The 11,770-nt window shown below is 45.7% G+C and overlaps 1 long non-coding RNA gene across 2 annotated transcripts; it reads left to right on the top strand.

Moving 5' to 3' along the window:
• The first annotated feature begins 506 nt into the window (after positions 1-506).
• On the top strand, positions 507-11,456 carry LOC142026943 (uncharacterized). Of its 2 annotated transcripts, none has more exons than XR_012648952.1 (3): positions 507-686; positions 2,517-2,567; positions 2,725-11,456. It is a non-coding gene; the product is annotated as an uncharacterized LOC142026943 (long non-coding RNA). The 2 variants fall into 2 exon arrangements; XR_012648953.1 differs by lacking the exon at positions 507-686 and having other exon boundaries at positions 1,129-2,567; positions 2,725-4,691; positions 5,488-11,456.
• The last annotated feature ends 314 nt before the right edge of the window (positions 11,457-11,770 follow it).

Genomic DNA, 11,770 nt, shown 5'->3' with positions numbered 1-11,770 from the left:
TTTTAACTCTTTTCTCCATCACGTACTGCCAGCTCAGAAAGAAAGGTCTGGGGTTGGTCTAGAGGTTTCGTAAGTCTCTTTTGAGCACTTAATGCTTGATCCAAGACCAAAATTCTCACTCGAAGTAATCCTTTCAAGCTAAAATCTATACAGCATTGGTATAAGCTTTGCGTGCAACAGAAGACTCATTCACGCAGCGTACCACTGGGGCTGCTGAAAATTACTCTGCCAGGTAATCGTGGAGCAGTACGGGCTTGCGTTACCATTTCGCCAGCAGCGTTCGAAGGGAAACCAGAAGCGTGGTTTGAAGGATCGGAGGCACAGAACCCACCCCCCCCTTCCCTCCGAAGGAAAGGAAAGCAAGCGGAGCAACACGTGCACGCCCTCCAGCAGTGACCGACAGTAACCCCGCGCACAGCCACACTGAGCTAGAAGTAAAAACACGCTCTTCCCTTGCCAGCCTTGAAGATGAGCAAGCACTAGGGTATCTACAGCGTAAGCCCTGCAAGCGCATAACCCTTCGGCTGCAAAATAAGCGGCGGTGGGAGGGGAAGGGGAGCCGACCTGACAAATATAGCACGCACCGACTTCTGCTGCAGGCGAGCACACGCACCCCTACCAACAGACTTTGCCACCCGCCCGGCTTCGCCGTCGCCCTGCTCCCCCTTCCCCGTGGAAACGCTGAGGTCCCAGCCGCGCTCCGGCCCGCGGGGGTGGGGGGACGACGACTGCATTTTGGGGGCGGGGGGAGAACCCGGGGAGTAGGCAGGCTTGGATGTCCGTCCTGCGAAGAGCAGTTGCGGGGGGTGGGGGTGAGTCTTGCCGAGAGATGCCCGGGCGGGCCTGCGGCAGGAGGGCAGCCCCACCACGGCGGCAGCCCCACGGCAGCCGGCGCGTCCCGTGGAAAGGGGTCCCGCGCAAGCGCGCTGAGCGCCGCCGCTTGACCGACAGTTACCCCGCCGGGACGCGGCGCGGCGAAGTAGGTGAAAAGTAACTCGGTGTCAGCGCCCTCAGGAAACGCCGCGGCGCCCTGCGCATGCGCGGGAAGCGCTTCCCCCCCGCCCCCCCGCTTTCCTCCGCGCTCTGCTTGCTCCGCAGCGGCGGGGGGGGGCGCTGCCCGGCCCGAGGGCCAGGAAGTGCGGGGGGCCGGGGGGGTGTCTGGCGGCAGCGCTGGGCCTCGCGAGGGCAGAGGCAGGATACAGGCAGGGACCGGGGGTGGGGGCGCCGGTAACGCAGCACAAAGGAGCCAGTGCCTCCCCCCCCTTCTCTCCGCTGCTGGAGGGGGCTGCGAACCCAACCCCCCGCAGAGAGGGCAGCAACTGCTGTCCTTCCGCAGGCGTCCTCCCCCCAAAACGCCCCAGCTGGCCGCTGTGCCGTTGAGGGAGGCTGCAGGCGCGTTCAGCGCTAGCACGTACCCCAGCGGCCTGCGTCGCGGCTTGCGCTGCGTATGGTGACACCCCGAAACCCGGCCCGCCGGAGCCCCACGCACCGGGGTCGGCCCAAGCCGCGGCGCGCTTCTCATTCGCGAGTTACTCTCTGTAGGCCTTCCTTACTAACGGTCAGACTGCGCTCAGCCGTTTTCACACACATACTGGTATGGTAACAGATCTGTTCATCCGTAAGGTGACGCAGCCAAGAGGACAAACGGCTTCACTTTAGACTTTTTAGCTGCTCATGATCTCCTTTAAGGATTGATGCTGGTCCTAACCCAGACAGACTTAGACCTTCGCATTACGCTTCCCAGCTCGTGAAAAGGAGTCACCAACTCTCATATACATACATATGTATTCTGTATATATATGATCCTATATGTAATCGGCGTCTTAGGCACTAGAGCGTTCCGGGGAGAGCGGTGCCCGGGGCCAGCAGGCGTGACTGATGGGACCGACCGTTATGCCCGAGGCAGGAGTGGAGCGCTCCAGCTGGGAAGCTGTTCTGTAAACAGCTGCGCAAGGAACCTGAAGTCACACGGGGAAGCCAAGAAATCTCCAGCTTTTTTGCTTTTTTCCCCTCTCGCAGCGCTGTAGGGGACCTTTGCTTTGTGAAACAGGAGGAGGGTGGTTAATGTCAAGGATGGCACGGTACAGATGCTCCAATAGAGAGAGGTTTCCAGCATCTCACAATCTGTGTTCATCTCCTCTCCCTCCTCTGGAATTTAATTCCTATAAACTGAATAATTTATTGCAGCTCTTGCAAGCTACAAATTATACTACAGTTTACAGAGCACAAAGAGCACTGGTGTTCAGTCTTTTCTGAGCTTTGAGTACAGCCAGAGGTAGGAGATAGTGATTACTATAACCAAACAAAACTACAGTGCCAGGAACTCTGCAGGTGCTTTACAGCTGTACATAAAGCTGCACAAGTGAAAACCGTGGTGGGTTTATCCTATGTTACCACTTCCGCCTTTTGTAAGCACAAGGTATAGGAGATCGCTGGGCAGATTTCATCTCGAAACACACATTTGACTGAATATGAGGACATTGCCTGATGTAACTCTCTGTCTGAAACTGCAATAGGTGCGATGACCGTAACAACATGGAGAAAACATGATGCCATTACTCCATATGGTAGGTTTCTAAACCTATTTTTCAACTACATCTATGTGAATTTCTTCCATTTTCTGTTTTAAGTGTAGAGAGACTGTCTACATTTCTCTGAGACTGACATCACCTTGTCTCTTCTTTAATGAAAACTCACTGTACACTTGGCTTTTCTCTTTTCTAGGTCTGCTAGTCTTCTCTGCAGCTGCCGTGCCCCAGAAACAATTGTTCCAGGTACTGTGTGGCCCAGTCCTAAGGAAGATAAATGTATTTAACCTTACAGAACACACTGCTCTCCCACAACCTGAACATGCTGAAACAGAACACAGCTGCCCAGAGGACAGCACAGAGAGGCTGCAAGTATATTTCAATAGAGAAGGAAAGATAAAGTTGGTATGAACCTTCAAAGTGTGCAGGGAAGAATGTATTATTTCAAAACCCTTCATGTTTGTCCAAGCGGTTGGACAATAGCATTCCTAAAACCATACCATTTCTGTTTTACAGCACCCTTAGAAATGCTGGGTACCTCACAGTACCATTTGAAAATAAGTTCTGGCTTAAAGTGTTTACAATCCATTTTCCTAACGCTGGAGCAATTGATAAATTCAGTCAGGAGTGGTAAGGGGCAGACATGTTAGCATTTCATTTCAGGGCACTGATTCAGTGTTGAGTTTGCACAAAAGTTGGGCAGCCACTTCTCCAAGTGTTCACCTTGCTTTACTCTCTGAATCCATGGTTAAATTTTCACCAAAGTCAGTAAGAGAGGAGCTGATCTGGCCCAAGTTACTGCTGAAAATCTCAGATATTAGGAATTGAAGTTCACCAGTTGGATACCAGTAAAATTGCATGGCAACTTTTTCGTTTAGGACCTGTTATCCCTGTTAACCCAGCAACCTGTTAACCCAGTTAACCTGGCCTCTCCCATTAAAATCAGACCCTCCATTACTTTAGTTTAAGCAGAGCTTTGTTTCCACGACCTTAAGATGGATCATGCCTCAATGATGCTACTTAAGTGTCATGCTGCTGTTTTAGCCTTCTGACAAACTTCTTCCTGCTATGACTTCTCTCACTGTTACAGGCTTTCCACGAGTATTCAGACAAGGACAAAATGGAGTTGGCATGTATCTTCCTCACTGCTGTGAGGGGCTGATGCAAGCAATATACTTGTAGAAATAACCTTTTTTCAAGGGTTACACATTGCCTTTCCTTCTGCCTGCTCTTTGTGTGTGAAAGAGGACAACAGGACAGTATCTGCACTCAGCCACCTGAATCCTTCAAAAACTAGCTTTCCTTTTGAGTGCACACAGCCCTAGCTAGCCCATCCAGCCTAACCTAAAGAACCTGAAGGCCATTGTTTTCAGAAGTATCAGCTAATTTGGGGCCTTTTCAAACACCACCGGAGTTGAGACAGCCACAGGATAATTTGCAAAGATTTTGAGCTTCAGTGGCTCCATTCCTCAGGAGAGAAGTCTTGATCTGTAAGTTAGACTAGAAGTCTGCTCACTTTGGTACCTGAGGTAAACCCTTGAAAACACTGGATTCACTGAGCGTTATTTTACGTGCTTTTACTAGGCCTGTTGTGGGCTGCCCACAGTTGTTGCAGGATCATGTGCCTCACAGGCCACTAGTTTTTCCTGCTTTCTAGCCACACAGGCAAAGATGATCTGCTCCATTTAACACATCAAACCTGCCTTCATCAGGTCCTGATACTGCCTCATGCTGCTTCACATGCTCCCAATGCCTTCAGCCCAAAGCTGTGTGTCTGCACCTCAGAACCTAAGAAAACTTCCACTGCTCTCCCGCCACAGGAAACAGCCCTTCTTGCCTCTCCCGTCCCAACAGTAAATCTTTTCTGTCAGCTGCAAGCAAGCTTTTGTAGCATCCAGCTAATTAGGCCTCCCAGGTATAGAGGGTCACAGACTGCCTGAGTACCCCCGAGAGTTTTTCTTCCTCTCCCAACCTGCTCTTTCACAGTGCTTGCAAGTCTGTCATACCACTGGATTTTATTTGCACAAAAGCCTTTTTCCAAGTGTTGGTGCTTGGAAGGCCCCTGGAATATAAGAATGACCTACACCCACATGCCTGTCCTTCACGTTGACAACTGAGCCAGGCAGTCACAGAAGAATATTTGGAGAAGCATGAGAAAGGAAGGTAAGTAAGTGCGCAATAGAATACCTAATGAAATTCAGGCCTCAGTTGCTACCTGGCAGCTTAAAAGTGCTAGACTTAAGGCCTAGATCCTCATCCCCTGTTGAGCTCTGCTCACTGTATCATGAGAAGAGAGGGGAAGTGGAGGAGAGAGGGTGCAGCTCTTTTCATATCCCTCCAACCATGCAGCTGCCTATTGCTCGGTGGGGATTGAGCTGCATGGGAAATCTGGCAGTTTCATTTCTCTGGAGCTTTTTAGTGCTGAGCTGTTAAACAAATCTGTCCTACATAATGTAAATGTATTCCACAACACAGCACATTATTCTTGATGAAGTCATATGGATGCTAGGGTGAAAATTTGCCTCTAATTTACTCTGCGTATACAGCTTGCTTTCAAACATAAGGTGAATGACTTATTGTAACCTCAGATTGGTTTCAACACCAAGTGATTAAGCCATGACATCTAGACAAAGTAAATTAAGGAAGTGGTTTCACAGAACAGGCTGACACAAGACAGGCACAGAACTAATTCTGTAGCAAAAGTGGGGTGAGTCATGCAGCTGCTACATGTGCTTCAGTTAAGTTCTTTCAGATCGGTATCTCTTGTACATACAGCAAACACGAGGAAGGGGCTATAATCTCACACCATGCTTGTATGTAACAGTACTGCTATAGTAGCATACACCTTCAAACATTTCTCACCCTTAACCTACCAGATGAAATTGGGCATCACTCTTAAGAGAAGGTATACCCCTGCCCTCTACTGCTGCTTTCTCACCCAATCTCCCTTATATTTCAGGCGCTGTATCACCAAAGTCATGACAAGTTTGCAGTGGCTCAGCAGGCCAGCACTTCCTTAATGGTCATCTGTCATATCTCAGAACTTAAATGGATTCCTTGTCTTCTATGGTGTCAAAAATACTGAACCAGATTCCAAAACCACACCGTGGTCAGCTCACCAGAGCGGGCTCACCATCATTAGTTTTCAGATTTAACAGATATCCCTACTGAACTGCTGACAGAAGAAGACAGATTGTTCCATTCTGGAGAGCTGCAAAACTGCCATCTTGTTGTTTTGTTATGAATAGATGGAGTCTGACTGATACAAATGGGTGGAGTCTGGTGAGCACCTGCACTTCATTTTCTTCAGCCTACCCCCAGTCCATACTTGCTGAGACAATCATCCCATCACAGGTGAGTTCAGTGTAGAAGGGGCTTATGATGCCCATTGCCTAAATATCTGTTGGAGGTATCTGCTTTTTAAAAAAAAAAGTACAGTGTTCCCAGTCCTTCAGCTGCATGGACACCTACCATGGTGCTTGATAGGGAGGAGACTGGAATGCAAGTGACTAAAGTAGATGGCAGTGGAGATGGTAAGAAAAATGTCTCTGTTGCCCTGACTGCCTGTCCCAGATGCCTGCTCACTTTAGCATTATCCAGGAAATAAGTAAAGGAAGCAAGTCCCTACCTTTTCCCTGAAGTATTTGTACCATAATTACAGCTGCTGTGTTAGATTATCTTCAGCTCTTACCAGGTCCTGTCAGACAGTCACAAAATGTGTTATATTAAGGATCACTGCACACTGAGAATTCTGCAGTTCCCTGACCTTCATATGCCTGCTGAGTTAGAAGCAGCTGTACTTTCACGCTTCTCCTCATCGATCTAACACGCAAGTATCGGCTCCGCTGGAACTGGTCCTCGCGGTTTACATCTCTGATCTTTCCAAGTTCTTCCCAGAAGACTGGGAGCTCTCATCTGCACTGAGAGTGCTTGTTCTTACTGAACTGGCTTAGCCTTTCCTGATCCTTCCTTAGCAAAACCCCAAATACTAGTTGCTTTTAAATAAATTGCCACTGAGCTACTATTGGTTCTGACTATAGCCATGGCTGGCAGACTGTTGCACAAGGCATGCACTACCCTCATACACACACTAGTTCTCTTTTTTAACTCCGGTATCTTCTGTGCTCTGCTGTTAAAACATTTCCTCCATTTCAACCTAGAAGTGGCTGCATTTTGCTGGGCGATAAAGCAGCATGCTGCATTTGTGTAATGACTCTGAACTAAAGTAACCCCAATGGAGAACTCTTTTCGTTATTACAAGTGTTGGAAGAGGCCACACAGCAGAACCTGATCTTCCTGCCTTGAGTCACAGAAATAGGGAAATGCAAAATTCTGTTTTCAGTATTGGACAACCAAAAAGACTTCTGGTCTTCAAGGTAATAAATGCTAGAGGGGGCAAGGGACAGCTGGGTTCTGAAACATGCTGGCATTTTGGAACTACAGCCCTGTTGTTAGGTGCAAATATAAGGAATTTTCCGGGGATGGAAGGGCCAAATTTTAAAAGCTATTTCAGTGTTATGGAAAATCTCACAAAGAGGTTATCAGCCTCTTCAGTCTCCTGAACACTTGGCACTTTCACCCAGAGGCACGCATGGTTCTCCAGCCTGGGTATGGAGGTACTCTGGAGAGTACATTTCGGTAGTTCTCCCTCATGTATTAGCAGGATCATCTCATGAAGCCCATCTTGAGAGTGCTTTCAGCAAATTATGGTGGGACCATTTAAGGAGTTTTGCAGTGGGTGAACCAACAGGACTTTACTGACACAACTGCTCATAGGTTTTCATCTGCCTCTGAAGGCTGTCAGTATCTTAAAGGTTCTCCTCCACACTGAAATCCAAAACTAGTTTAGTAGCCCAGGGCTTTTGAATTGCCTCCTTTGCAGTAGCAACACAGCAGGCAGTGTGGCAACAGAGGGGCTTTTAAATCTGTTTGCCTGATCTCGCAGCAGGCAAGATTTTAGCCCTAAATTTATTAACATTTTCTAATAGCAACCCTGATGCAGTCAGAGACCTACCAAATCAAGGTAACAGCTGTCTCCTCTTGAGTTTTTTCTCACCGTGTGGTTTTCCAAACAAACCAGGACAGACATTTGAAATCTAAACAGGATTCGAGGAGAGAACTGTTCAGAGAAGGCTCAGTTGCTTTGACGGGCAGATTGACTGCAAAGACTGAGGGCACCTCTTAGGGCACCCTGCAGCCAGCTGCCTGATCCTCCTTTAGAAACTAAAAGCTGTTTTCTCCAAGAAGTTCAGGAGTGCCGCAGTCACAGGCACTGTCCCTTAAATGTTTTGAGAATGAGGATAAACTTTAAAGACTCTGAACTCACAGTGGAAGGAGGAGTTGAATTCAAACAGCCACAGCACGCTGTCTCCAGAAGAGGATGAGACTGGTTATACCTGCTAGACTCATATGTGGCATCCCAGAGTCACTTGACCTATACATATTCTTGCCTTCACCTCAGTCAAACACGCTTCTTCAGGGTGCCAAAACCCCCTTGTTTTGAATGGTGCTGTCAAACTGCAAAGACAATACCCAGTTGTCCAAACAGCTGACTGCTTCCCCTAGTGCCTTCACAAAGACTGGTGAATGGCAGAAGGTTAAGAGTCATAAAGCTTTGCATGTCAGTGAAGCGTGTGTAGTGATGGCATGTTGTTGCAACATGGCAGTGAAGGACTCCCCTGTGCCCTTTGGCTTGTTACTGCAGTTGGCATTGATACATCTGGCCATCGCTGCTGGTTTTTAAAATTAAATGAGCAATTGAATCAGTGGTAGGGAATCAGGAGGCTGGAACAGGGAGAGTGGTGCAAACATCTCTTGTACTGCCCTGATGCTGAGACGAGTAATTAGGCTCTTTTTATTCCAAACAAAAACTCAAAAAGCCTGCTAGCAAAGGTAATGTGGAAGATTTAGCCCTTGCTGCAGCCCCCTAATACTCTTCTATTTCATGTATATGCATTCTGGGATTATCTGCACACACTATAACCTTCTTTTCTCCAACATAATCCTTCACAGCTGCCAGGACTGAAGCATGCCAAAACAGGGCCAGGGTGTCTGGCTGCATATCAAGGTGGGCAGAAGAAGAGCCACTTAACCATGAACTCCCGAGTTCCCATGAGCAACAAGTTCCCATGAATTTTTTGTTTTTCATGTGCTTGGCTTATTTCACAAGTCTCAAGCATATAAATAGGTTTGTCCTGCACACAGGTAAGTCTGGGAATGTCTACGGATACTAAATTAAAAAAGAGATTGTAATCATTTCCTTCTCCTGAATAAATGAGTCAATACCCTAAAGCAAATACCTATCACTCTTGACGTCCAGTTGCATTTAGCTAAATGTAATCCTTTCTGCAGCACTTACCACAAGCATACCATTATTCAGGGAGTTCTGTTAAAAAAAATCTCCATCTGCCAGTGTCAGCATCACTGACCTGATATACATCTATCATGGCTCATTTATCATACATTAAGGACGTGTGGGTGTGGTCAAGTTTAGACTTGGAACAGGTTCTGCTTCATTGCGTTTGAATGTCACCTCCCATTGGGATCATTTATTCCAAGCGAAAGTAACACCTTAGGCTTTTCAGGAAGTTTTATTATCATTCACATTTTGTCCTTGACTTCGTCTAGGTTTCAGTCATTTCCCCTCTTCCAGTTAAAAACGTGTTTCCCCTGAAGCTACAGTTCCCGGTATCAACCAGAGGGAGCACTAAAGAACAACTCATGATGCCTTTTTTTGCAGTCTAACAGCGTTGCTTCTGTAACAACTAATAAGCTCATGAACTCAGCTTCTGCACATTTTCTGTCATTAACCCTCAGAAGTCATTTTCATATTTCAAAGTTTTATTCACAATCTCCTGAATACTTCAGGTGCAGGTGGCATGAATGCCAAGGATTAATTTGACAAATATTCAATTTATATTTTCATGTTCGTCGGAGTCACATGTTCTGTTCTCTGTTGGAGAACTTCTGTAACTAAGCAACAAGAACGTGTCTCAGATCTTATATCTGAGTCTAAAACATGATTTTGGCTAGCACAGATTTGTGTTTACAGTGTTACAACAGATTCCTCATTTTGTGCACATATAGAGCATTGAAGTAAGTTTATCCATGTTTATCAGGAGTAAGCAGGCCCACTAATATTCTGTGAGAACAGTCTGGACTAGTTGTATGATCAAGCTTTTAATTTTCCATTGTGGGAAATAAATGAATCATAGATTTTTCAAGTATTCACACTATGAAAATCTAACTGTGAGAACGTTTCCGGGAAGTGATGGAAAAAAGGCTGTGAATGTGTTGAAAATTAGTTTTCCTTAGACTTTGAAGATACATTCCTGGAGATGTCCTTTGCCCTGGCTATTCATTCAGCTCTGGTAATTCAGGAGAAAAGATTTAGGAATGTGGGGGCTCTCTAAGGTAAGTCAATACCTAGAGCACAGAACTGCATTTCTTGAGAACCCAAAGGCTCCGTGGATATCACTTCAGTGCCTTATCTTTCCTCACACAGATCTTTGCTATCCAACTCATCCCCTCTTAGCAGGACTGGGGCTATCTTACTATTCTATACAGAAGCTAGCACCGTGAGGGCTTAATTTAATGGGCTTCTGTATCCTACAGGAATATGTATAATTGCACAGACAGTTATTTCCCAAGTTCTGTAGAAATGGTTTTATTATTGTTTTTGATCAGCATCAGACTGGAAATAGCAACTTTTTTTAGATGTTCCACAGAAACAGATGCCGTTAAGATAGACCACAAGTATTAAAAGCCTCTCGATATTACTAGTAACCCATAAAAGAAACAGTGATACTCAGTCTCCTTCTAGCTGTGTATAAATGCATTTAATAAAAAATAATAAATGGAATGTTTAGGATGACACATATTTTCTTTTTTTTTTTTTTTTATTTCTCATGCACTGTTTTAGCCACACAGGGACCATTAATTTTAATGGAAATCAAAGCACTAAATCCCTGCATGATGCCTCAAAAAATCATGCACAAACATGTAGTACCTGGAAAACAGAATTCAGAATTTACTGGCAACTAAATGGAGAACTGAGGAGACTCAGTTAGGTAAAGCCAGTGCCAAAGAGAAGCATACAGATATGTGTTTACATTCTGATTTGTACCTTATGTGTCACAGGAAGTCCTCCTGCAAATGCTTTATAGGAAAAAAGCTATAGTGGAAATCGGGCAGAGTCATATGAGGGGTTACATTGGTATAATTTTGAACCAGTGTAAATATACCTCCTCTGTTGTCACATCAAGCAATTCAAAGTTGCATTTGTCAGCCATCAACAGACTAAAGATCTTCTCTTCTCCCTGTATTCAAGAAGTTTATTTTGGAGTTCCGTGCACAGGGAGTCTCTACATGGCTTTTCCTTGCCACATAGTTCCAGTCACCAATAGGTAACTCCAGGCAGGACGTGGTAAGGTCTGTTAAGCAGCCACGCTTAAGCCATGCTATGCTCAAAACCTTATGTGAAAAAAAAAGTAAATACTCCTTATATGAAAAGATAAAAATTTATGAATAGTATAAATTAAATCTTAATAGTCTAATCAAAGAATTATTATCAGTCCAGATCTAATTATTACAAAAAGAAAACAAAAAGAGAAGGATGTTGCTATAAAGAGAAAAGTCTCCATAATAACATAGTTTAAAATGTTAAACACAGAGTTCTTCATTTCTACCTTTTTTCCTGGTGTTACCCTTGCTCTCTACTGCTCCTCCGGGTCCTAATGTTGATGGTTTCCACTTAGTTGGAGGGGAAGGGCTAGAGTAAATCATCAGCACCCAAATTCCTTTGCCTATGATGTTGATTTCTCCTTCCTACTCTCCCCCCCCCCCCTTTTTTTTTTCCCCCACATACATGTCTTCTATTATGCTTTCACACCTTGCTCCTTCTTCACTGGTCTGCAACTCCATATTACATCTGAGTTTACTGTACATTACTTGTTTTATGCATGTGGAATACTTGTAAAGTACTGTTGCTTTGCTACTCCTATGAAGAGCGTTGCCCACCTCCATGTCTGCATTTCTTTAATTGGTCATTGGTGGGCTGGGACCTCTAGAACCAGCCTGCGTCTCAGCTCTTATCACTCCGTGCCCTTACCCTTCCACACTGCATTCTGTGTACCCACTTCTCAAGGCCTCTGCTATCCTACCAGGTCTGTTATTCCTCTACGCTGCATCACTATCTTGCTTTTCACAGAACAACTATTTGTTAGTGCTACTGATACTGAAAC

The sequence above is a fragment of the Buteo buteo genome, chromosome Z (assembly GCF_964188355.1).
Source record: "Buteo buteo chromosome Z, bButBut1.hap1.1, whole genome shotgun sequence".
In the NCBI taxonomy this organism is placed as follows: Eukaryota; Metazoa; Chordata; class Aves; order Accipitriformes; family Accipitridae; genus Buteo; species Buteo buteo.
Note: the sequence above shows the minus strand (reverse complement) of the source record. Positions and strands in the feature narration are given on the sequence as shown.